Source organism: Tympanuchus pallidicinctus, unplaced genomic scaffold (genome assembly GCF_026119805.1).
Source record: "Tympanuchus pallidicinctus isolate F22 unplaced genomic scaffold, pur_lepc_1.0 scaffold5, whole genome shotgun sequence".
Classification (NCBI taxonomy): Eukaryota; Metazoa; Chordata; class Aves; order Galliformes; family Phasianidae; genus Tympanuchus; species Tympanuchus pallidicinctus.
Window position 1 is genome coordinate 75,096,784 of NW_026294769.1, and position 26,888 is coordinate 75,123,671.

At 44.9% G+C, this 26,888-nt stretch overlaps 1 protein-coding gene across 1 annotated transcript in view; it reads right to left on the reverse strand.

The window, feature by feature from the left end:
* Nucleotides 1-26,888, reverse strand: part of ZC3H3 (zinc finger CCCH-type containing 3) — a 156,002-nt gene that overhangs the window by 87,329 nt on the left and 41,785 nt on the right. The window lies entirely within an intron of this gene.

A 26,888-nucleotide genomic window follows, 5' to 3' on the forward strand; every position in this document is an offset into this window, starting at 1 on the left:
CCACCAACCCATTCCCACCATGCTCACTCACAGAATCATTACTTAAGTTGGAAAAGATCTCCAAGATCCCCAAGTCCAGCCCCAACCCATCCCACCAAACCACCAAACCACGTCCCTTGGAGACACATCTCCACATTTCTTGCACACTTCCAGGGACGATGACTCCACCAACTTCCCTAGGCAGCCTGTTCCAATGCTTGGCCACTCTTTCCAATAAGAAAATTTTCCTAATACCCAACCTCCATTTGGAACAGATTTCTGCTTTTAATCATTCCCATTTTCAGAATATTTTGAAGGATGATCTACACTTCAGTTTTATTCTGCTGAATGTTTCATGCAATTAACAGCTATGTGTTTGACTCTGGTTTTCCTCCACGTGATAGCTAGCAATTTTTTTGGCAGCTTTAAGGAATGCATCTAATTGCCTGACTTTTATAACATACAGCTATAACTGCCCAGATAATTAAAGCTGACACTACATGCTGAGACTAAGTCTTCTGGTTTTATAACTGATTTAAAGGGCTGGCTGTTTTTCTTTGGAGATGCTCTAATTAAAATTATTGCAAGGTTGAGAGGGGAAAACCAGAAGCATTACTTTCCCTGAAAATGTGGTACTCGATCCCACGTCCATCTCTGCAAGAAGTGCCTCCCCGACAACCACGATGCTGCTTGTGCATCTAAACAAGCAAAGCAGGAAAATGCATTTTATTTTCTTTCTGGTCCATTCACCAGCAAGCTAATGTCTCAATGCTGGGTTCAAGAGGGATAAAGCAGGAAATTCCCCTTCCCAAACTCAGCTCGAGCCTTACAACTTCTGATAAGGGGATGGAGAGAAGCGAGATCGGTAGATAAATCACCAGAATTTTTCATGATAAAGATGAAGATCACGAGGCTTCTCTATGCTCTGCTGTAAAGATAAATGCTCACTGAGCACAGGGCATGCAGAGGGATTCACAGCCTTCAGTTTTGCCTATAAAGTGTCAGGCGTGCTCACGACAGCGCACAAACAAGCACTTTTATGCAGAGGTGATAAAACTGGGATGGCGCTGCTGTTCGCGTCTCTTAAGAGATTTTCTTTCATATCCCCAACACTCTGCTTTTTAATTCCTACTTAGGAGCCCTGTATAATTAATATATCAGAATAATGCCTGCAGGCAGGTTATCTCGTGCTAAGAACTGGACTTTGATGATGCTTGAGAGAAAAGCATGCTGCTGTCGGCAGCAGGCATCAATAAAGGTTCCGAGTGCAGGCGCATGAAATCAGCCAGGAAATGTTTAACAACCTGAAAAGCCAGGAAGTTAGCACCAGTGACCTAAGCTTCAGGTTGATTTGGAATAAAAATTAAATAAGATACTCATTAAATACTCCCCAGAGTTAAGAAAGGGGAATGACATTTTCTTTTTTTTTTGGGGGGGGGAGGGGGGGGAATGGAGGATCCTAACACCTCTTCAGTTCCCAAGTATTTAGGCTACTTTTACTAACCCAGCCTCCAAACAAATGACATTTAAGATGCTCTCAAGGAAATAAATGGGCTGACAGTTGGACTGGACGATCTTAGAGGTCTTTCCAACCTTAAAGATTTTATGGAAAGATGAAACAACCAGAGGAACTGCAAATACTCACAGCCTTAAGGGTGAACGAAGGAAGACAGAGGAAAGAGAACAGAAAACAATTTGGCTTTTCAGTATTTCCCTGCCTTTGGAATTTTCACAGAATCACTAACTTTGGAAAAGACCACTAAGGTCATCAAGTCAACCCATCTTCACCATGCCAACTCACAGAATGATGAAGGTTGGAAAAGACATCTAAGATCATCTAGTCCAACCATCAACCCAACACCACTATGTCCTCTAAACCATGTCCTCAGTGCCACCTTTACATGTTTCTTGAACTGCTGCAGGGACAGTGACTCCACCACCTCTTGTTGCAACGCTTGACCACCCTTTCAGAGAAGAAATTGTTCCTAATATCCAGCCTGAATTTCCCCTGGTACATTTGAGGCCATTACCTCTCATTCTTAGTAACCCACTAACTTCTTTAGGGCAGCTAGAAGGATCTTTAAAGCTCCTTGCAAGGCTCGAGCACTAAGTGCAATTAGAATCACTTCCAAACAGCAGCAAAACCTTCGGAGAACTACATTTAAGCTTGCAGTATATGAACAACAACAGGATTTGCAAATTTGCACAACTGTGATGAAATCCCACTTGTTCCCATTGTCAACCCTGCAAAACCACATCCCCAAACCTATTCTCACCACAACCCCAAATCCTCCCCAAACAGCACCAGCTGACCCTTCACCTCCACTGCTCCAACCATGCAAAATTATTAAGGTAGGAATCTGTCAATTGCACTGCTAACATTTATTTTTTTTTTTTTAACCACCATGCATTGTCACTCATCAACCCAACACCTAATCCACGTCTTGCACGGAAAAGAACTCCCAAATTGTTGCAGCTTTCAGGTGTCCCCAGTGCCGGCACGCAGACGGGCTGGCACCTGGTAAACTCCATTCCCCAGCAATAATTGGATGTTGTATTCATGCCAGAGCCGCTCTTCGGAAAGCGCCCGCATGCACGCTCCAGCATTAAGCACCTTCTGAAAGAGGCTCTCCGAAGAGCTCAGTTTTCTATTATTACTTGCTAGCTGAGGGGTTTTGTGTAGATAATCATGTTATTTAGATAGGATGTTGGTTTAATTCCCTTCATTACAGGCTCCCAGGGTTGTAATTTTTTTTCTCCACATGATGTATTCCCCGTGGCACATTTCACTCAAATCAAACACTTTACGCTTTTATTACAAACAATACCCCAGCGTCCCCCGTTATCAGCCCAGCACACACATGCACACTCCTCGCAGAGATCCAGAGGTCAGTTCTAATGACTAATCGATCTCATTAGCTTTCCTAATTAAAAACTTTACTACCGCAATGGAAGACAAACTACAAAAAAACTGCTTGCATCATATTTGAATGGGATATGAGCACCATTTATCAGGCCAGGCTCGCAGCCTGTGCTGTGCTGCTGAGTTGGAGCTTTGCTTGGAGCCATGACTCCCCTACCACCATTTGCTCAGGGATGGGGAAAAACCTGGTAAGGGGCTCCAGTGCTTTTTGCTGCCCTTTGGATGGGCAGCTGGGTGGCAGAGATCCTTTCTGTGGCACTCATCCTTCATCTGAACAGATGTAGCACAGGACCACACATACTTCTTTGAAGCTGATGTCAGCCCATCCCCATCATGCCCATTCGAAGAATCATTAAGGCTGGAAAAGACCTCTAAGATCACCAAATCCAACCTGATCCATTCTCACCATGCCCACTCAATCACGTCCCTCAGTGCCACATCTCCACAGTTCTCAAATACCTCCAGGAATGGTGATTCCACCACTTTCCTGCTCAGTCTGTTCCAGTGTCTGACCACACTTTCAGAGAAGATATTTTTCCTCATATCCAACCTGAACCTCCGTGGTACAACTTGAGACCACTACCTCTCATCCTTTTCATCCTTATTCTGAGTAGGTGTGGCCCAGGACCAAAAATCCTCTTCCAAGCAGATGTAGTCCAAGGTCATACACTCTTTCTCTGAGCAGATGTGGTCCAATACCACACATGCTTCTTCTCAGCAGATACTGTTCATGACCAGAGGGTGATGAGAGGCCTTATTTCAGCTCATATTTTGCCATGGAGGGGGGATATACGAAGCAAGGAGAGCAAAACACCTCCTGGGATGTCTACAGGAGAGCTGGAAGCAACATGAGGTCCAGCTCACCTTCCAGCATCCCCAAATCATGCACATGGCTGTGCTCTGATTTCTTCTCTTCCCACACCATCCCAACTGCCTCTTATTTCCGCTCTGTGCCTCCCGTACATTAATGAAGTATTTAAAAGTGATAGGGTAAGCTTTTTTTTTTTTTATTCCTCCCTCGATGCAAAATTAAGTTGACTTACAAGCAAGTTTCCACCAAAAAAAAAAAAAAAAAAAGAAAAAAGAAAAAAGTAAACCTTTTGTAAAAAGATGTATTTGTCCCCATGGCAAGAAAAATGGAGGGGAACATTGACCTGCTGTTAATTACAACAAATCTTTCCTTGACATTAAATTTTAATCATTCACATCTGCCAGAAGGACAAAAGGAGGTGAGGAAAGTATTAACCAAATCTGTCTGTTTCTCCATCAAATCAAGGAGTTTCTGCTAGTTTTCCTCCTGCCATTTACAACAATAGAAATTAAACCCATTTGGGTGATATGCTACAGAAAAGTGAAAAAGTTCTGGAATCAGCAGAGTAAATCCTACTGCTGGGAAAAAGAATGTTAAAAGAACGCGGATACATTTCCAGGAGTACTAACTCCTAAATTCAAGGGATTCTCTCAGAAAGTGATGTGGGAGACAGTACATCCCATGTGGGTACGGGGATTGCTCAGGCAGCAAAAGAAGAGGACAAAAAGGGATAATAATGGGTGCTGTGGGCCATGAAGTGACAGCTGAGAGCCCACCTGGGTCCCTGAGCTATGAAGCTCCAGGCACCGGGGTAAGCATGAAGCTGCTTCTGCTGTTAAATCCCATTCAGAAGCAGTGGGAAGGGACAGGAACATTTATTTTCCAGCACTCGGAAGCGAGATGAGAGCAACAAATGCACAAATGCAAATTGCACCTTTGATAGGGATTGCACCTTAGATATGGTGCCGGTGTTGTGAACTGCACCAGAGGAAATATTGGAGGTGCTGCACTCCAGCAGAGCCACCCAGAGCAGCCCTTTATATTCCATCCTGACCACTAAACTGCCATAAAAGCAATGCAGAGGTTGAAAACCTCCGATAAAACTGGATTGCTTCCTCAAAGCCAGGCATTAGGAAGTAAAATAAAAAGCTAAGGACTAAAAACAGCACACTGTGTGCTACTGGCATCTTTCAGAACTCCTGATACAAGTTCTGGTGTTATCAGGGATTGTAAAAAAGACTGCACTCGAAGCCTAAAAACAGCTCCAAGAACATGACAATTTCTGTCAAAGGGCCATGAATTTATCGTCTCAAGACGACTTCTGAAAAGCACAGGTCTGTCACAGACTGAAAGTGAGGATGTGATGGGAAATGAGGGCAGCCTCTAATGGATGCAGTGGGAGAGCTGAATCTGCAGCATCATGCTCACTGCGTCAAAGTTTATTCCAAAAACAAACAATTTTCAGCTCTGAGATCAAATTCACAAGAAAGGGAGGAAGGAGGACCCAGGGAACTACAGGCTGGTGAGCCTCACCTCTGTGCCTAGGAAAATCATGGAACAGGTTCTCCTAGAAGACAGATTTAGGCACATGAGGGATGAGTGGGTGATCTGAGACAGCCAGTAAGGCTTTACCAAAGGAAGGTTTTGCCTGACCAATCTGGTGAACTTCTATGATGGAGTGATGAAATCAGTGGACAAATGAAAGGCAACTGATGTAATTTACCTGGATTTGTGCAAGGCCTTTGACATGGCTCAACATGGCATCCTTCTCTCTGAACTGGAGAGATATAGATTTGAAAGGTGGAGTATTCAGTGGGTACGGAATAGGTTGGCAGGCTGTAGGCAGAGGTTGTGGTGAATGGCACTATGTTCTGGTGGAGGCTGGTGATGACTGGTGACCCCCAGGGGTCTGTCCAGCATCTGGTGCTCTTCAACATCTTTATGAATATGACGGATGATGGGTTCAAGTGCACCCTCAGCAAGCTTGTCAATGACACCAAGACGAGCTGTGTTGGCTGACACATTAGAATAAAGGGATGCCATCCAAAGGGACCTTGATAAACTGGAAAGGTGGGCCTGGGTGAACCTGATGAGGTTCAACAAAGCAAAGTGCAAGGTTTTGCGCTCGGGTCAGAGAAATCCTGGATACATATTAAGACTGGGAGAAGAACTCCTTAAGAGTAGACTTGTGAAGAAGAACCTGGGGTCCTGGTGGATGAAAAACTGAACCAAAGGTGTGCTCCTGCAGGTCAGAAGGTCAATGGTACCCTGGGCTCCGTCAGCAGAGGGGTGGCAACAGGGACAGGGAGGTGACTGTCACTCTCTACCCTTGTGAGGGCCCATCTGGACTACTGCATTCAGGTCTGGGGGCACCAGTACAGGAAAGATGTGGAGCTGTTGGAAAGGGTCCAGAGGAGGGCCACGAAGATGATCAGAGAGCTGGAGCACCTCCCTTACAAAGACAGGCTGAGGGAGTTGGGCTTATTCAGCCTGGAAAAGAGAACGATGTGGTTGCTCCATCCCTGGAGGTGTTCAAGACCAGGTTGGATGAAGCAACCATTTCCCATCCTATCCTCACTTCCAGTCTGAACCCTGGGCAACCTGCTCTAGTACCAGATCTGGAGGTTGGTGGCCCTGCCTGTGGCACAGGGCTGGAACTTAATGATCCTTGGGGTCCCTCCCAACCCAAGCTATTATGATTCCACGATCAAATGCCTTCACTATAGGGTTTGTTCAAAGCCTGGAAATAAAGATTCAGCAAAATGCCAACAAGAAGCCAGAAAAAAGCCAGTGAAACACCAACAAAATGTCAACAAAAAGCCAACAAGAAGCCAATAAAATGCCAACTAAACACCAACAAAATGCCAAGAAGCCAACCAGAAGCCAACAAGAAGCCAACTGAAAACCACCAAAAATCCTCAATATCCCTTCCTGAACTCCCACAGTGATGCTGTGCCTCACCATCGTGTTGTCACAGCATGCAAGCTGCTATGGTTTCATTTCACTCGGGATGTTTTCTCCCACTGTTGTTATTTAAGGTTGCTATTACGCTGCTCAAACTCTTTCAAGACAAACAGCACGCAAATCAGAACGGAGAAATCCATCCAGCAAGCTACCACTTTGCTCCAGATTTACTTCAAATATTGCTTTCCTCCCTCCCTGGAATTAGAGTGCCTAATGCTTGAGCCCAGCAATTCCTGGGAATTCCTTGCTTACTTTGTGGTACCACCATGCCCATAGATCACAGACATCCTCACTGCATGCTTTATCAACCTCAGAAAGTCCCAGACTTCCCTTTTTTGTACTACTCTGGTGAAGGCATGGCTAAAAGGTGATGTTCAGCTTCAGGATAACTCAAAGGAAGGAGATAAATATAAGACAAATATAACAAAACAAAACAAAACAAAACAAACAAACAAAAAACTGCCTACTCTTTACATCTCAGAGGAGAATATGTGGGAAGTGGAAACACACAGCTAAAGTTATCAAGGGCTATCAAGAGAAAAGGAAATTTCACCACTGGAACAGAGGCATTTTACAGCATGCAAGAAGCGCATCATAGCAATCTGGCCCCTAAACCAATCAAATGCAAGTAAACTGCCTGCATACAGAATGGTATTTAAAAGAATTTTAACTGGAGGCACCATTGGGTCCACCTGGTCCAACTCCTGCTCACCCAGAGCTGTGCTCAGTCCTGTGCCCAAGCTGGACTGGAGATCCCCTGCTCCTTTCTGGTCCCTGTAATGAGTAATGGGCTGAGGGAGCTCCTTGGCTCCAGTTGGACCCCAGGCCTCTTGGCCTGTCACTGGGCAATGTTGGCTCCACCTTTTTGTACCTCCCTGCAGGGATTTATGGACATTAGTGGGATCCTCCAATCCGACCCTGTCCCAGGCTGAGCAGTTCCAGCTCCATCAGCTTCTCCTCCAAGCTGAGCTCCAGGCCCGTGGTCACTATGATGGCCTTCTATTGGGCTCTCCCCAGTATGCCCAGCTCCTTCCTGCTCTGAACACAGCACACAAACAAGGCTTCCCCAGTACTGAGCAGAGGACAGGATCCCCTCTCTTTACTGGCAATGCTTTGCTCAATGCAGCCCAGAAAAACCTCAGCCTTCTTTGCCCAAGAGCCCTTCACTGCCTCACATCCCACTCACCAGGACCCCAGTCCCTTTCTGCAAAGCTGTTCCCAGCTGGGTGCCACCAGTCTCTACTGCTTCTCCCCATGTTCAGGCACTCTGCATTTGGGAAAAGCCTCATGGGCCACTCTCATCATTCCACACCCTCGTGGTAACCCAACACCAGGGTGGTTTCCAGGAACAAAGCTTCAGGGAAAGCTGTGGCTTAAAGGAGATGCTGGTTCCCCATAGACTGCATACACAGAGGGGAAAATGCAGATTACAGAATCACAGAATAGAATCATTGATGTTGGAGAAGACTACCAAGATCATCAACTCCAACCTATCTCCACATCCACATCCAACCTATCCACAATCTATCTCCACCATGCCCACTAAACCACATCCCCAAGTGCCACATCTCCAAGTTTTTTGAACACCTCCAGGATGGTGACTCTATCACCTCTTTGGGAAGCCTCCTGTAATGCCTGAAATTCTTCCTAAGATTAATGGGGGCTTGGGGCCACAACGGTTGTCCTTTTTATCAACCCAAAACTTTGTTTTACTTGCTTTCCTGCAGTAGAGAAAACAACACTTTCTCAGTGATTTATTCATTAGTGATGGACTTGAGATCTTAATTTCTGCTATAAAATCAATGCAGGAGGGAATATAAAAATCCTGGAATATAAAAAAGTTAAAAGCCCTACATCATAGTTCACCTCTATGTTCCCACCTATTAAATAGGTGGTTTGGTTGGGATGCAATCTAAGGACTCCTTGATAGGAAAACAAAAACAGAATGACACAAAAATATCATGTTACTGTGGAGTCTGCAATAAAACAGGAGGATATATCCAGTGGTGGAAAATATAGGGCAAAATGGAACAGCAGAGGGAAGATGGGACAAAACAAGAAGGCAGCAGCTGAGCTTGGTGACCTTACTCCTTGGTGAAAAAGGGAAATTTAAAGGGAATAATTTGTGAGAAAAAAAAGAAGGGTCTCAGCAGCTAAAAGCTGAAGAGTCACAAAGAGCCAGCATGGCTCTTCCTCCAACAGCCCTAAAAAAGTCGCCAAAGGAGGTTGTAGATCTGCCCAATTTCTGCACGGACCTTTCAAGAGTTCCAATAATTACACATAAAATGATCTTGAAGCAAGGATAGACCTGTGGATTAACCTGAATAAAGTTTCATCGGAGCTCTTACCTCTCTTTCCTAGCAGCAAATCCTTTTGGTGTTTCGCATTAAACTAGGAACACCTGGAAAATGTTGGCCCTAAGCCACACAGCTTGGTGTCTTTTGTTCTGGGTACCAACTTGGCCAAGTCCCTAGAGTTAACAAAAGGATTTGGGATTACAGTAATGCTGTTACGAATTTAGTGTGAAAACAGACACCGGTATTACGGGATGATTATCACAGAGCATGTTCAATATGTTCACACAGAATGGCACAGCAAGAGGTTAATTATATTGCTACTGGAATCAGCTTCCAAAAGGACCATCCTTCGATTTAAGAGGGGAATTTAATTTTCACACTCATTCAGTTCTGAGTTCTTTCAAGAGAGACGGCTATTTTTGCCAGAATGTAAATGATGGTACATGATCATGAACTGCTGCTTAATAGGAAATAAATCCAATTGATCAAAAGTGCTTTACCTGCAACCCCAAGTAAGAGGACAACAGGAGCACAGGCTTTACAGCTGAAGTGTTTTAGCAGACACTAAGTGCAACTCTTTGCCTAGCATTGCAGCCACTTTCAACTGGGAACATTTGCGGAATTAATACCAAATCAGCTTCACTAATTCCTTATATTAAGTGGACCACAGGCAGGGATGAAGTTAATGTAAGCCATCAGGCATAACAATGCACGGGTGCAATGGCACTTGCTAGAGATCAACTCTGGAAACACTCATTAAAAATGAGGGAAAGTATTAAAATCCACATATACTGTTACAAGAACTGCAATTGCACCCAAACTTGCAGCTTGGAAGCAAAAAGTAGAGGAATTTGTTTCCTGGAATTGTGGTGTTGGAGAAATAGCATCACTCGTATTCAAGGGAAAAATCAAACTGTCAAAAGCTCATCAAGTGTAAATTCCTTAAAGAGCGCTTTGGGGAAAATGTTTCGTGTAACATTTATGGAAAAGAAACATTTCTACATGGAAATACGATTAGACCAGGTAATTTATTCTCAATTACAGTAAGTTACAACCCTGTCTGCCTTAGGCCCAAGGAGGACTCCATATATTCATGCTGTGTTCTCACTGCATACAAGCTCAAAGTCCTGTTGTACTGGAGACAACAGGAATGGAGTAAAACCTTTGCACAGTGGGAACTGGAAGTCTGATGGACTGAAGGGCTTTTTCAAGATGTCATAGCAACTGCCATTAGCATGCCAATGAAAGACCCACTGATGTTGTCCCAGCAAAAGGCAAAACTGAAAATTGCTACCTCCAGCATCTCCCACCTCTTTCCTGGTCTCAACTGAAGTTCTTTCCATTACCCCTCATCTTTGTGACACAGTTGCCCTCTCCAACTGCTACTACAGAACTAAAATTTACTTAATCCTTCTGAAATATCCCTTCAGTGGGACCAAACACAAAGAAATTCCTACATCATTCTAATTTCTTCAATATCTTCTCCATGCGTTTTGACAAGTGTGGATCATGAAGACTAAAAGTCAAACCATCCCCACCATGTCCACTAAATCATAGAATCATTTGGGTTTGGGTTGGAAGAGACCTCAAAGATCATCTAGTCATCATCCAGCTATAGGCAGGGACACCTCCCACTAGACCAAGTAGTTCAAAGCCCCATCCAGCCTGGCCTTGAATGCTTTCAGGGAGGAGGCATCCACAGTCTCGCTTGGCAACCTGTTCCACTGTCATTCATCCCATCACCAGGATACAGGGCAGAGTATGACCTTCCCACGCAGGCTAAGCACCAGCACTCTCCCCATCTCTTCCTGTGGTTTATACAGAATAAGTTCAAGACAAGGAAACAACATAACATCATGCAAAGCTGTAATCACTGGGGATGCTTCTTGATAGGATGGAACAGGACTGCAGCATTCCATTGGCACAAAAACTAAGGGAAAAGATTTCACTGTGCGTTCATGGCGAGTGGTATTTCACGGTGAAAAATGTCCAAAGGCCAAAATGCAGAGAAGACAACGGCCAGGCTGAAGGTTGGATGAACTTTGAAGGCCATTTCCAACTCAAATGATTCCACAGATTTTCAATCACACAACTGGACGGGTTCTGGGTCACGCTCAGGAAAGAGGTGCTCAAGTTTGCAGATCTGAACAGACCAGTACCAAAAAGACAGAGCTGTAAGAAAGCAATTCTCAGCGAAAGCACTGCTCTCACCCACTGCTAACCCCTCCAACCATTCTTCATGAACTTAAATTTTACCCTGTAGGAACACTCGCACCGAGAAAGTCAGAAGCGCAGCGATTTAGTTCATCTGTCTCCCAGTTCTATCTATCCATCTTTCTGAGCAATCCACCCATCTGTTTAATCCATCCGAGCTCCTCTGCAGCCTCCTGTGCCCATTCATCTGTCTGCGCGAGCGGCACGATGCAGGCGTCTGCCCACAGGAGCGTCACTTCAAATTTGTCTGCTGCCAGAACTGTGACTGCTACACTATGGGTATTTCTGCAAGGTTCCTGCAACAGCCCCTCGCGTTTTACAAGGAATTAGGGGGAAAAAAAATAAAAAGGAAACTTTTATAGATGTGTTGACACATGCGGGCGCGTTTCTTCCTTTCCACGTATGTTCCCACTTGGATGCAGGCATTCCCTGTTTCCATCCAAGGCTGAAATGCTGCCTATAGAGGAATCTATAAAGAATCACAGAATCACATCTGAGTTTTGAAGGGTCACAGAAGGACTGAGTCCAATCTTTCTCCCATACAAAACTACTCAAACCCAAACCCTTACCTTAAGAGTGTTGTCCAAACAGTTGAACTCCAGAAGCTTGGGTCCATGACCACTGCCCTGAGCAGTCTGTTTCACGTCCAACCACGCAGAAAGGCAAAGAACCTTTTCTAATATCCAGTCTGACCCTCCCCAATGCAGTTCCAAGCCATTAAGACTGTTTATGGGATGCGGTTTCTTTGGGGTTTTTATTCATCTCACCTTCCACTTTCAGATCAAAGGTGCTTAGGGTCAACATATCCAAATACAAATGCAGAAATGCACCAACCACATCCTTGGCGCTGCTTTTGGAGCAGACAAGCAAGAGACTTTTTGCTTTAGAAACAACAGAAAATCCTCTTGACTTCAAGTACCAAATCCCCTGAACAGCACTGCTGGGGACTTTCAGTTTTTAACACACTAAATTAGGCATTTAAATCTTGCACACAGTGCTGAAGATTCATGATGTATGTCTCTCGGTCCTGGAAAGGCTAACAGTGATTTAATACATGGAGATCTTAACTGATGATTGGTATCCCATTATGCACCGACCGTCAGCACATTATACATCACAGCCAGCACTCCCCTTCCTCCATCCAGTAGGAAAATGCTTGCAGACTTCACATCCCTTACAGGGATGGATTCCTAATGCTCTGCAGACACACACAGATGAGTTATTTGTTCTTGTAACGCAAGCAGCTATTCAAAATTTGTCTCGCATTAAATATGGCCACCTAAGTGGCTTCAGCAGCAAGACAAACTTCTCCTTCTCTAAGCAAAACTTGCCACTTACTCGTCTTCCCCCTTGACCCTGGAGTTCCTGCAGCAGACAGCATTTGGAGGCAATAACCGGTTGAATTTAATCACAGAATCATAGAATCACGAAGGCTGGAAAAGATCATCCAGTCCAACCCCAACCCATCTCCACCATGCCCACTAAACCATGTCCCCATGTGCCACATCTCCAAGTTTCCTCCAGGGACAGTGACTCTACCACCTCTCTGGGCAGGCTGTTCCAATGCCTTACCACTCTTTTGGAGTAGAAATTGTTCCTAATATCCAATCTAAACCTCCTCTGGCTCAATTTGAGGCCATGTATTTATATATTTCTGTTTTGACAACATATATACTCCCAAGTGTCAGCCACAAGTTGCTTTCATTACTTACACAAAATTTAGCTTCTCTAAGAGTTCAGGGTTGGCATACAAGTAACTGAAGACTGGTGAGTTGGGAAGAATAATGGAGCATCCTGGACGCAGTTCTACAGGATGCATACGACTTTAATATCAGAGTGCGTCCAACCTGCCCACAGCAGAGGAGTTGGAATTGGATATCTTTAAGTTCCTTCCCAACACAAACCATCATATGATTCTATGATCAGTGGAGACAGGAGGTCCTGCTGGGGACAGGAAGACATCTCACCAATTGTTTACGTTCCCATAAGCTGTGGAGATGTGCAATCCCAAAGCCAGCACAGGGGTCCATGCACCGGTATCCAGCTCTGCTCCATTCCCATCACTAGTACAGCTCCCTTCCAATGCTTAGGGAGTTGATGAGCCTGCTAACGATGAAGAGGCTGCGTTATCTACCCACTAAGAGGTGGTCACACTTAGTACACTACAAATGCACTTTTCCCTGATACAACCCCCCGTTAAAGAGTGGCTCTCAGTGGCTCTCTGGAGCATTGGGCCTCGTTCAAACACAACCCTTATTATTATAACAAAAGAGGGATTTTTTTTTTCCCCCCTCCACCTTCCTTCAGCGAATGATTATTAATGTGTTTCCAGGAGCCGGGTCCATTTCTCTAAATGAGAGCAGGATGGCAGGCGAGGCGGGAGGAAGGCTGATAAATGCCCTCCTCCCCCCAGTCTCACGGCGGGAGCTGCCAGGGGTTCTCGTTCTAACAAGCTTCAGATGGAAGATGACTGGAATAACAAAGTATGAATTTTTATGAGTCTAATAAATCACTCCACTTTTCCTGCTCTTGATCGTTTTCAGCACTTCAAACACTAGAAAAACCCTGGCTATAATCAAATGGGTTCATGGATCCTGTGTTAACGCCGAGGCACGGGAGGGGTGCGCACAGAGGTCGCTCTGCAAACCCATTTGCATTCATGCTTTAGGATTGACTTAATGTATTTTATTTTTAATTTAATGATGAGACATTTGAATTCCACAGGAATTCCCCCACCCTCAAAGCCTTACGAATGCAAAGGCCGGCCTTCTTTCCCCCCTTTTTATACTCTTCCTAACTATCCACTTAAAAAAAACCTGACCCAACTCCAGCATCAACAGAGAAACTTGGGTAAAGTCCATAAGAACTGAAGAAAACTTTGCAGGCAGGTTTGTTAAGCTCCTTTTAATTCTCCTTCCTAAACTTATATATACTATAAGTGATGAACAGGCTACCCAGAGAGGTGATGGGTGCCCCATCCCTGGAGACATTCAAGGTCAGTCTGCATTGGGCTCTGAGCACCCAATCAAGCTGTAGGTCACCCTGTTCACTGCAAGGGAATTGGACTAAATGAATTTAAGTGCCCCTTCTAACTCAAACAGTTCTATGATTCCACAAATGGGCTCTGATCCCATGAAACTGAGAAGCAAGAGACTTGGGCTTCAGCTTGCCACCACCGAGTACATGTACACGTATTTGCCAAGGAAAATACCTGCAGAGAGACCTGGCTAAACACTGGCTAAACCCCAAGGAGGACCACAGTGATCTACAGAAAATTGGTACGGAAAACAAAGATTTTAGTGTGCATAGTGGTGATGAGTCGGTGGCTAAACTTGATGATCTTAGTGGCCTTTTCTAACCTTACTGATTCTGTGATTTTATGAAAGAATTACTGTTGAAAGCTCCAGAACAGCAAATGGCAGAGAACAGAGATGGTTAAATAAGGCAGCACGCAATCAACATTGTCAAATACTCTGCAGTACTTTGAGATCAATCCTGTAAACACAACCTGCAGTTCTGAAATGTGACCAAAAAAGTCTTTACAACGGATGTACTCATCCTGGTCCACTAGCACTGTGCCGATGGCAAATCCTACTAAGGCAAGCCATGGCCCCACTGCCCCCATATCAATGCAGCACTCTCATCCCGTGGCTCTCAGGTTCATGTTCCCAAAGCAAGGAGGACAAGTGAGCTGCGAAACCTGTTGTTTTCGTCATCTTTCTCTTCTTTAATCCCTCGGATACGTTTCCACCGTGCACCGCTTTTCATTTGCTTTTCCAGCAGCACAGCACTGAATCAGGGAGGGAATTCATCTTTGACAAACATTTACCGATTATCAAATCACAACTGCAGCCACAGACAGGAGCAATAAGTCACTTTAAGCAGCCGTCCGTATTGCAGTCTGAGGAGTTTGGGCAGCTCCGCAATGACAAATCACTCCTGTCAAAGCCGCATGTTCCCTCGCGCTCCGAATCCGTGTTCTCTGTTGTTCCACACTACCTGGTGTTTAATGACAACACTGTCAGACTAAGACGAAGCCTCTGCGCTGTGGACTGTCAAAGCCCTATTAGAGGAAAGATTGAGACCCTACTCTTCTTAAACTCACTCAAGCAACACAACCCGCTAGTTTTTATAATTATGGTACGAGAGCCATCGATCGCGTGCTGACACCTAACCTATCTGTATGAAATGGGAGTAGTTTGCTGGGTGACAGTTGCTATAGATTATTGTGGGTGGGTTTTTTCCCCCCTTTTATCCATTGCTCTACAAAGCCTAAAATAGATGGGAAAGAAGAAGGGAAAAGTGTTTGCCTTCGCTGAGATGCCTTTGCTATCCCTGCTCTTTGCCTTCAAGAATCACAGAATGGCTTAGGTTGGAAGGGTCCTTAAAGATTATCTAGCTCCAACCCCCATGCCATGGGCTGGTTGCCACCCATTAGATCAGGTTGCCCAAACCCTATCTAAATGAGCCACAAGCACCTTCAGGGATGGGGCATTCACAGCTTTGGGCAACCTCCTCCAGGGCCTCACCATGCTCTGAGGACTTGAGGAAGTTTCACATAACTCCCACCATTGAGAAAACCAATCCCCCTATTCTCATTTGCACACAGGAGCAACAATACATAGATCATGTTTTAAGTCAAGTATTAGATATGGAGGTTGTCAGCCCTGCCTGCAGCAGGGGGGTTGGAGCGTCATGATCCTTGAGGTCCCTTCCAACCCAAGCCATTCTATAATTCTATGCCAAGAAGCATTTGACACCAGGGCAAAGGTGTGGGAGCACATCCTTGGATGGAAAAGTTCATGTAGTGGTATTTGGGAACTACAGAACAGCAGGCAAGGTCAGAAAATCTTCTCCCAGAGCAGAAGCATACAGTCCAGCATAAGCTCTCATTTTTTGGGTTCATATCCTGAGTTCCCAACAGTATAAAGGAAAGTAATCATAGTATGAGGGTGTTGGGAGGCTACTTCTGAGCTAGGCAAATAGGCATAAAGGAAAGGATACCAGAGCCAAAGAGGCATTCAACTGTACCAAGGAAAACTTGGAGTGCAGAAGAGGTACTATGTTACTATACATAAACATTTTCACAGCCTATGCTATCTATACACAAGCATTAGTGCATTAGTGGCTTTTTCCTTGTATTGCCCATTTGGGTGATACAAATGGGGGAGTTTGACACACATCCATTTCATCTACCTTCACAAAGACCACAGCTTCAATTGCACTAGAGAAATAAAAAAAAACCACCAGTGTTCCATTGGGGCAGCTCTGGACACTCAACGTGGGACTAGAAGGCACCAAAGGGTACCCAAGTCTGTACCCAACTAATTCCATAGGGTCCTAAGTGGGATCCAAAGAGCCAAAACTATCACTCTTGAGCCAGAAGTGAAATCTTCTCATTTTGATCTCAAGAAATGGCCGCATTTGGGAAGGGAAGAGTTTCCTTAAAGAAACATCACAACCAGATCTTTGCTTGGTTGAAGTTCATATGGGGCTTACAGTCATCTACATTTGTTGTGTTGAAAATGTAATAGAGGATAATGAGAAATAAATTTCCACTGGCTACCTGAGTGGCACCAGAGAGCCATTTCTCATCAGGAAATGTGAAATAAACATCAAACCATGTGAGATCCATACACTTCTAACACAACACCTTTACAGACACAAATTGTTAGCATAAAGGCAGCAAAATGACCTCATGCTGCCCACTTAGGAAAGGGACAAAAAAGCTTTGTTGGTGGTAGCTTTTTGGCTGCTGACATCAGTGATAAAGCCAACAACAAGGTAAGCTCAAACCAAGGAGCTGGATGGTCCCAAATCACGTATTCACCTCATCCAAGGCTGCGAATGAAGAAGGAACCAAACTGTCAAACTGAAGACAAAAAGTTCCCATTTACGGTGGAAAACAAGCACTGTTTTAACCAATGTACCAATAACCCCACCTTTACCAGTTGGTGAGTGTTTTATGTTCATGCTTCAACCCCTGCTGACCAACACACTCACTCCATCTTTTCCAACTGCACACGTTGAAGGAAACAGCATCTCATCCTGCGCCTAAAAACCAACAGCAGTGCCTGGATTCTGCCTCCAATAAACACCTGACTTTCTAAACCAGGAGTGACAGGAGTAGAACGTTCCCCTTGCATCGTCCTTGGGATCACCCAGGGATGTCAGCGTGGGAGAGGAAAAGAAGAACAAGAAATCTCACTTCTGCCTCTAGTTTGACAAGCCATTCTAGACAGGGGTGGTAATATTTGATAAATTTTCATTTTCCTTCCAAGGCTGTCAGGTAATCTTTTTACTGACAGCACTACAGCGGTTTTCTGTACTCTCAGGGAAAAGGGCTTGTACTCGTGCTTGTTATTAAGCCAAATACATATTTTGGACTTAGAAACAACTACTATTACTATTCCTTCCCACCTACAAATAAGTCCTCCAAGGGTGAGGCAACACAACTCCATGCACCAAGCTGGTTAACAACATAATGCCCATGGAACCTCTCATTCCAAACCAAGAGTCAAAACCACCATCAGCACCGGGTCCCCTTTCACCACCAGTACAATCACGCTTCTCCTCTCTCTCTATGGGGGATAATTTTACAGTTGATAGGACTCAAATGCCACGCAATGTTGCTGTGGCTTAAGTGTGACCACATCACTTCTAATAATACCTGCTGAAGTCACAGCAAGGTGGTAGTTACCAAAGTATCATGTGAGGCCACGGGACTGAGCTCTCAGCCATGCAAGAAGCCACATCAACCTCGTCCTTGAGTGCGATGTCATCCCACAATGGCCAAGAAGCCATACCCAGCCCCATCTCGTCTTTACAAGCAAGAAAAGGTTCTCCTCCTGCTGTTTCTTGAGACTGAAGGACGACATGCAAGGAGCCCAGGCAGCTTTGGACAGCACTGAATTTTTCCCAAAAGCAAGAGAGGAACATCAAACACAACCACGACCACAGGCATAATTGCTGCTTCTCAGTGGGATGTTACTGCACCCTGCACCAAACAAAATCCAGTGTTTCACAGTACACAACGCAAAACTTTCCTCTGCTCAATCCCAGAGAGATGGTTGAAGGCTAAACCTGCTAAAACCAAGTGGGCATCCTCCAGAAAATTCCCACAGTTCTGAATCAGGACCCTTTTGAGTCCCTCTGTCTGTCCCAGAGGTAGTTCAGCACAGAATCATAAAATCATTAAGGTTGGAAAAGATCTCCAAGATCATCAAGCCCAACTCCAACCCATCCCTACCATGCCCAGTGACCATGTCCATCAGTGCCACATTTACATATTTCTTGAACATCTCCATGGACAGGGACTCTACTACTTCTCCCGGCAGCCTGTTCCAATGCTTGACCACTTTTTTGGAGAAGAAATCTTTCCTAATATCCAACCTGAACCTCCTCTGATGCAACTTAAGGCCATTATGTCTTGTTCTATTGCTGTTACCTGGGAGAAGAGGCTTCCACCTTCCTTCCAAGCAGTTGTAGAAATAAGGTCTCCTCTGAGCTTCCTCTTCTCCAGACTGAACAAGCCCAGTTCCCTCAGCTGCTGCTCATAAGACTTGTGCTCCAGACCCTTCACCACCCTGCACTTACATTAACCAGCATAGTCCTAGTGATTGCTCTGTCCCAAAGTGCCCTAAGTACTCAAATCTACCATGTCTAGGAAAAAAATGCTACAAATTATTTAAAAAAAAAAAAAAAAAAAAGAAAAAAAAAAGAAAGCTTTACAAAAGGAAGTGATGCCTCTGAAATGATTTTCTCTTTTCTCTTGCTGCATTACTAGTACTTTCCTGCAGAGGGAAAACAGGTCAAGAATTACTGACCCATTTTATAGGGAGAGGACAAATAGTTGCTCTTAGCATTGGTTTAATCAATAAAAGAAGATCATATAGGTTAGAGGAATTTTCTTTTAAAGCCCTTCTTTCCTTGCTATTTCATTACTGCACTTAGGGAAAGGTCACAGGGAGAGAAGCACAAGGTGTCGACTTCCCTGCACCATGATCATTTGATCCAGGAAAAGAAACTGAAGCAGGGACAGAAATACCACAGTTAACAGCGTCAACAAGAAAAAGTGGCAAGAATCATAAATAAAATCATCAGGTCTCCATTCCATCGTTAAATACTGTTTTTATACCTCTTCTTCTGTTAACTGTTTACAAGAGGATGGTAATTCCCAAGCCATACTCAACTAGCAAGACCAACTCTCAGAGGCCTTTTGGAATAGAAGAGACTCCACTGTGCAATCTGGAGCAGGGATATCTCTCCTCACTCTAGAGCTGCAGGAAAATGGTTCTGCATGGCAGCAGGGATAGAGGTACGTGAGATGCTGAGATGCTGCACTCTGTTTGCATTCCATCATCATTAAGACACGGCTACCACCAAGCTGCACTCTCATATCTACGAGCATAACTCTGTACAATCTGCCTGCCTTGTTTAGGACTGTCCAGTACAACACTACAGATGGAAGCCAGAAAAATCTATATTCAATGTCAACCCATCAATGAGTAGTGCTACACTTTCCAAAAGAGCCTGACACATATATGTGAGCAAAAACCCTGGAGCTGTGCTTTTGAAAATTCAACCCTCCAACTTCTAACACCCTATTCATCCAAAAACACAGAAGAGAAACTTGGCTGCAAAAGCAAATACTATCAAACGACAACCTGACACTGTGGCAGGAGTGTCGCCTGCCACATTCCCAGACCAGCCTCCTACTATTACCAAGCTGTTCCTTCCAGCAAAAACAACTGTCCTAGTTCCTAGCACAGTTATTTTGGGTTTCCTGCTATCCAAACCTTTTGGTGAAAGCCACGTCACGAAATCATTGAACGCTATGAAGACAAGGATGAAGGTTTCAGCCCTTTGGGGCAGCCCATTGGGCTGTTGCAGAAGGATGCTGTGGAAGATGTACTGCTGCAGTATCACGCAGTATTTGCACACTATGAGAACTGTACCCTACTCAGGTCTTCTCTCCACTTTGGCCAAGGCACTTACAGAGCTCCCCTAACCCCTCCTGCCACTGCCATGGTCTTATAAGCAGCACAGCCCTGTCACACTTGCTGATAAACCAGAAGAACAAATAAACATACAAGATTTAAACAGCAGCTGTAAGACTTCATTGCGATACCAATTACTTCCCATAAGTCTTCCATTTCCAGAGAGATTTAATGGGAACGCCATATGGACAAACCCACACATTTCCAGCATGAGATCTCCTCCAAAATCTTTAAATTCTTTCCTTATTCCACTTCTCAAGCAAGCTTCTAGGTCTTCACTATCACTTTGGGTACAAAGAATGAGTTTCTTTAATTATTATTATAATTGAGAACAAAACCATATGATCTATGATCACAATGAAAGCTCACCTTCAAACGGTACATCAATATCCACCTATACCAGTAGCTCTACTTTGGATTAAAAACCAGAAGGCAATGCACTGCATGGGTTGTTTTTTGTGCAGATGTTTGCAAACAGCCCAACCCCAAACCTCAGCACTCCCCAGTGCCCAACAACAGACAAAGCTTTGGGAATCTTGCACAAGGAGAGTGCAGCTTCATTGCCTCTGTGCCGTGCATAACCCAGCATACTCCTCCATACCTCTCTCACAGGTGGAAGCAGCTTAATTAATGATTGCACAGTCTCATAAAGACTATTAGTGCTGAGTATTATTAGTTAATAAAATACTCCATTACTTAGGTTACCTCTTATTTGCATAATCTTCTTCGTGCTTTCTTTCTATGTTGTCCTCTGTAGTGTTGTAGGATTATCACCAGCCCCATCACTTTAATACCCAAATCTGCATCCCCAACCCCCCTGCTCTGTCATAAAACTGTTCTGCAAAAGGCTATCAGCAATGTAAGGCAATCTGAAGGAATGCAAGAACAATCTCATAGGGGTCTCAGGGCTTTTGCACCCGCTCCGAAGACACAAAGATGTGAGGTGAGCACACACAAGAGGACACTGCATCAAAATGCATCGTTTAGAAGAGTTCTAGCACCCAGCAAAAACCCAACACTGTCCTAACATGAACAACACTTGCCAGAAAATACCTAAATTTTAACCAGAACGACCAACCAAGTCACTTAAGCTTTTCCGTTCAATTTCTGTGACGCTCCATGACACGATGGCTTCTTGTGCAAAGGTCAGAAATCCCCTGACAGAAATCCCCCAGGAATAGCGGCCCTATAAAAAGGAACTAGGAGTTCCCAGCAAATCCCACGTGCAAACCATAAAACTGTAATCCCTGAGTGCTGGAGGGATTCTACGCGTGCCACGAGGACACTGAGCTCAGAGCCGGACCAGAAGCGCCATGCGTTGCCTATTGCTCAGGCACAGGGCCAAATATATGGGCTTTACAATCTAATCCCTTACGACAGACTGTGTGTTGCTTTGCAAGGGTTTAAAATCAAGAATAAAAGTTTTCAGGTAGGTCCAGGAGCATGGAGAAATACTTACCAAGGTTTGCAAAGCGTTCTTGTAATTCCTTTTGCAGTAGCTCAATGCGACGCATGGTCTTAGAGAACCAAATGTTACACTTCTATGTCCTCATGATACAAAAAAAAAAAACCACCACAAAACAAGGCAAGATGCATAAGCTGATAGGAGGGCTTGAGATAAAGGAAATCAGTGAATCACAAAACTGTAGGGGTTGGATCATCCAATTCAACCACCCTACTAAATAAAACCTAGACTATGTTGCAAATCTTGTACAATACCTTTTAAATAAAGCACGATAGGATAGAAAGTTCCCAACAAACACTTCCCAAAAGCCAACCTGCTGTTGTAAAGTCTGTTGAGCATTCTCTGCAATGAGACCCAGACCAATTCTTGCAAGCTGAGCTCTGTGCAGGGATGGAGGAATGATGGCCATGCAACGTTGGCCAGGCAAAGATGGCCATGCAATGACAGTCATGCAACAATGGTAGTGCAGTGATGGCCACACAATGATGGCCACGAAACAACAGGGCCATTTCAGGCTCAGCAAAGCCTCAGGTGCCACCAGCGCCATCGATACCAAGGATGCTTGCAAGGGATGTCAAGAAAGCCACCAAGAAGGCAAGCAACAGCCTGAAGCTGGGGCACGGATGGTTTGGAAAGCACGCCTAAGGGATCTGCAGGGCACTCGCATTACAACAGCTCTAAAATAAAGTGACTGAAATTAGAAACTCCTCTGATTATCCAGGCAGCTTTAATAAGCCTGGTCCTCAAGTACCAAGCACTGAGTGCTCTTAACATTGGGATCCCAGGGAGCTTGCTTGTAACATTTCTTTGCTTTTTAAGAGAGGTAATATCAGCGGTTTGACCTCTCTTGGAATGAAACACGAGGTCAGAGCCCTGCTGAGGATTGCATCCAGCACGAGGTTGCAGACACGACAGCTCAGATGGATTCTGTTTGCCTTCTGCTTTGAGCACACATATATTTTGGCACATATATAGGCAGATAACCAAACACAATAGTCAACATTAGCCTTTTCCAAGGGCTTTCTACAGACAATGGAGAAATAATACTCTGAACTGCATGAGGAAAAGCCAGCAGCTTTTTGGGAAGGGAATGGGAAATCCTATTAGCCTAAGCTGGGCTCTCACCTCTCACCACTTCTTTGCATAAAAAACAACTGTTTCCCAGCAAATCTTTCAGGAAACTCTGCCCCATACCCCCTGTGTCCCCCAAAGCAATTCGGGGTGCAGCACTTGCACACGCAGTGCCTAATGTTTCACACTCCAAGAGCTCCTCCAGCATGAGCTCGCTGTGTAATCCCCACAAACTGCTTCCCAAAACAGCTGCAGTTCTCCTTAATTAGTCTCTGCGGGCAACGGGCATTAATGATTTCGGGCTGATGCAGAACTATTTTCGTGTCAGCCTCGCGTGCTTCCCCCGTGCAGCCTTGCTGTGTGCACTTAGTGGAGCAGCATAACCTTTTGACCACGGCCCTGCTTGAAAATTTAAGCTAAAAGCAGCTGACCAACAGCACTGAGATGCTGTCACTTTCAGGAGGAAAGCACCGAGCAGCTCTGAGATCCCTGGAGAAGCCACAACTACATAGGGCACAGTGGAGCCCAAACCAGGCACTCCAATTTTGGCAGCCCCGCAACCATCCTCATCTTTGGGGTAAGTTGTGCTCAGATATAGGGTCAAGCTCACAGGCTAGAAATCTGTCATCTCCTTGAGGGCTCCTTTAGCATCAGCTGCCTTCCAATAAATGTTTCTCCTCTTCCCAAGCAAATGAGACTCCAGGGTCTGAACAGAAGGTAGCAGGGAAGATGTTACCCACCAAGCTGTTATCTTGACTCAGCAGTTCAGTAGAAGCCTTCAGCAAAAAATAACTTCTTTAGCAAAAGCAGGTCGTGTGATAAAACCTAGCCAATGCATCTTCCCAGTCCTCTTACAGAGGCCAAATTACCAAAGCAATTGTAACAATTAACCACAGAAAGAAAAGTTGAGAATTACAACTCCTCATTGCAAAAAGGAGTTTGAGGAATAGCCACTGCAGTTGGGAAGAGGTGCACCAGAGTTCAGATCAAGAAAAAAAAGCAGTCACCTGCATGGTAGTAATGGGTTGACTGTTGGACTTGATGATCTTAAGAGGTTTTTTCCAACCTTAACAATTCTATGATTCTAGGAGTGGGCATGATGGTGATGGGCCAATGGTTGGACTTGGCAACCTTAGTGATTCTACACTTCCATGAGCTCTACCACTACTGCGTTCAAGGCAGAAAATAACACAAGCTCACCCAAAAAACTTCCTTGGTTCCCTGATCACAGAGGGACATAAGGATCTGACCACTTTACCTACCAGCCAAAATTCACCAGTGCGGGCTCTGCCTTTTACTCTACCATAAGGAAAAGCCTACAGCCAGGTGGTTTTAATCTTCAATCAAAGCAAAATTCCTGATTTAGGTTAGAAGGGGCTGCATTTTGGGAAAAAAAACTCAAAAGAAAGTGGGAACAACAGCGCTGTCCTATGGTATTTGGATGACAGGCTCCTGCTGAGTGTTCCTCTCTGGGAACTTGGGTGTGCTGTCCCCATTCTGACAGATCCAGACCACAAACCCAGCCTTCCAGAGGGGGATAAATGTAGTTGAGAATAAGAGCAGAAATCAATTAAGTGAAATCTTCCTACAAGCTCAGCAAAACCTTTCAAAGCTGCTTCTCGGGGATGATTTTCTCTTCTTGATGTACCTGTGCAAGTCCCAGATGTGGCAGAGAGGTCCCCAGACGTCGCCTGGCTCTTCAGGGAAGTATCCTACAGGGTTATGGCTCCCAGAAACAGAAGGCAAATTCCTCTTCTTATCCTCTGCCTCTTTAGTTCTATTCTTTTCTCCCTTACTTCTGGCTGAAATATCACAAGGGAGGGTGCTGAGTACCCGCAGGATCACCAGTTGCTTTAGCAAAAAGCCTGGAGGCTGCAGGGAAGAGAAACCCAAGGAGCAAAAGCAGCAGGTTCTCCTGCATCCAGGGAGCTGCCAGCCCCTCCAGCAGGATTACAGGGGAAGATGACACAAAATGGTACCTATGGGATATTGAATTGTCGTCAGAGCTGCTCTGAGGTGGGTAAAGGCATCTGTGCCCTGTTCAGAGCTGGAAAACTTCATTTAATTGCGATGCCTGCATCCCTCATAGCTCCATCAGTTATCTCAGTATCATAATGTCACATACCAAAAGCTCATGGCCGACAGGGTAATAAAACCCAAACCTCCCCCTCTGATTAATGCAAGTGGTTTCAGATGTAAAACAATACAAGCGAGCTCAGAGCTATTTAAAATAATAAACCGCCTTTGATTTTTCATATTCATAAAAGCTGGAACAATATGGCAGCCCAGGAGGATGCCTATCAATAAAGCTGAAGTGGAATATCAATATTTAGCTACGTGGAAATTTATCACAACCTGGGAAGCAATCATTAATGCAGGGTTCGGTAATTTGCACCAAAGCAATGGAAATACTGACAAGAGCTTTATATTTCCAGTGTACTTATTTCTATACTGAGGAGTGGGGCACATGGTAATGCAAAGTGAGCAACAAAAACAGCAGAACTTGGCCTTCCATCACAGATCAGCAATACAGCAGAAGTGCTCACAGTGCCCTCGATGCTGGAGAACCCCATGGATTTGAGGGTTGGAACGAGACGATCTTGAAGATCCAATTCAACCCAAGCCATTCTATCATTCATTGCCTCTATGATCTTTAAGGTCCATTTAACTGAAGCCATTCTATGCTTCTATGATTTTGAAGATCCAATCTAACCCAAGCCATTCCACAATTCTGTGGCTTGAATAGGTTTGAAGCAGCCAGAAATGCTCAGCACGCTATGGGATGGAATGGGATGGGATGGGATGGGATGGGATGGGATGGGATGGGATGGCTGCATTGCCGGACCCCATAGGCAACATGGAGTTGTCAACTCACCAGTCTGCAATCCTAAAAGAGCTTTTCTAAGATACTTCCAACATGGTCTTGTTCCTTAGGGCTTCATTTCTCTGCAGAAAACTGCATTTCCTCAAGAAGAGGAAACAGGACATCTCTATAGGGTTATCCTGAAAGGAGAAGGAACTTCTAGGGGCACTTCACAGGGGATGATTAGGAAGAAGGGGTTGCTACTTCCTCACTTATTCATTTATGCCTACACTGAGCAAGGGCTGGCACAGAGGGTCTGCAAAGCACAGAATGCAGCTTAAGGAGGTTTGAAGCAGTCAGAAAAGCTCAGTAAGCCATGGAATGGAATGGTTGCACTGCAGGAACCTACAGGCAACATGGTGGTATGAACCCACCTATCTGCTACACTGAAAGAGCTTTTCCAGCCACTTTTTACTTCCATCTCCAAAATGGACTTGTTCCTTGGGGCTCCATCCCTCTGCGGAAAACTGCACTGCCTCAAAAGGATAAAACAGGACATCTGTATAGGGCCATCCTGAAAGGAGGACACATTTCTCAGTAGGGCATCCTGGGGCAAATGAAGGAGGATGATTAGGAATTGCTGCTTCCTCACCTCTACATAGGTGCTAACATTAAGCAAGCAGTGGTAGTAGGAGTCTTCAAAGCAGAGAATGCTGCTTTCATTGCAGGCAGAAGAAAACAGGGCTGCAAGGGCTGGAAGACACTGATTAGATGGGGAAACTGAGGCTGGATAAAGCCACAGTGGGAAGCCAACAGAGGAGATCACTAACGTCACCCCCAGGACTCCCCTTCCACCAAGCTTAAGCACAATATAATCTCACCCCAATTTAACCCCCGTTTCATGCATGGGCTGAAAGCAGAGGAGCAGGGATTAAATGTGGGCAGGATGTAAACAAAGGAGCTGCAGTTTTTTGCTCCCAACCCTGGAAACGGCGCTGTGTTTTCAAGCTCACAAAGTAATTCCGTTCATCTGCAGGGTGACGTGTGTGAAAGCGGTCAGCATCGGGTTTCGGTACAGCCGTGTGAATTCACTAACTGTATGGCTATTAATACAGTCAGGCATCCTCGTCTGCTGGGAGGGGTTAAATGGGGAGGCATTAACGTGGCGTGCCACTTGTGCCTCCAGATTTGGAGCTAAGGGCTGCGGTGTCCCCGTGTTCTAAATGCTGTCCCATGCTCTTCTCTGCATGCTGCTGCTGGAGCTCTGACTGCAAAACGTGGCTCAGTTGGGTCTATGCTTAGATTTGGGGAGTAATTCTGCTGCAAACCCAAGCAAGAAAACCTCTGGATGAGGTTTGAAGG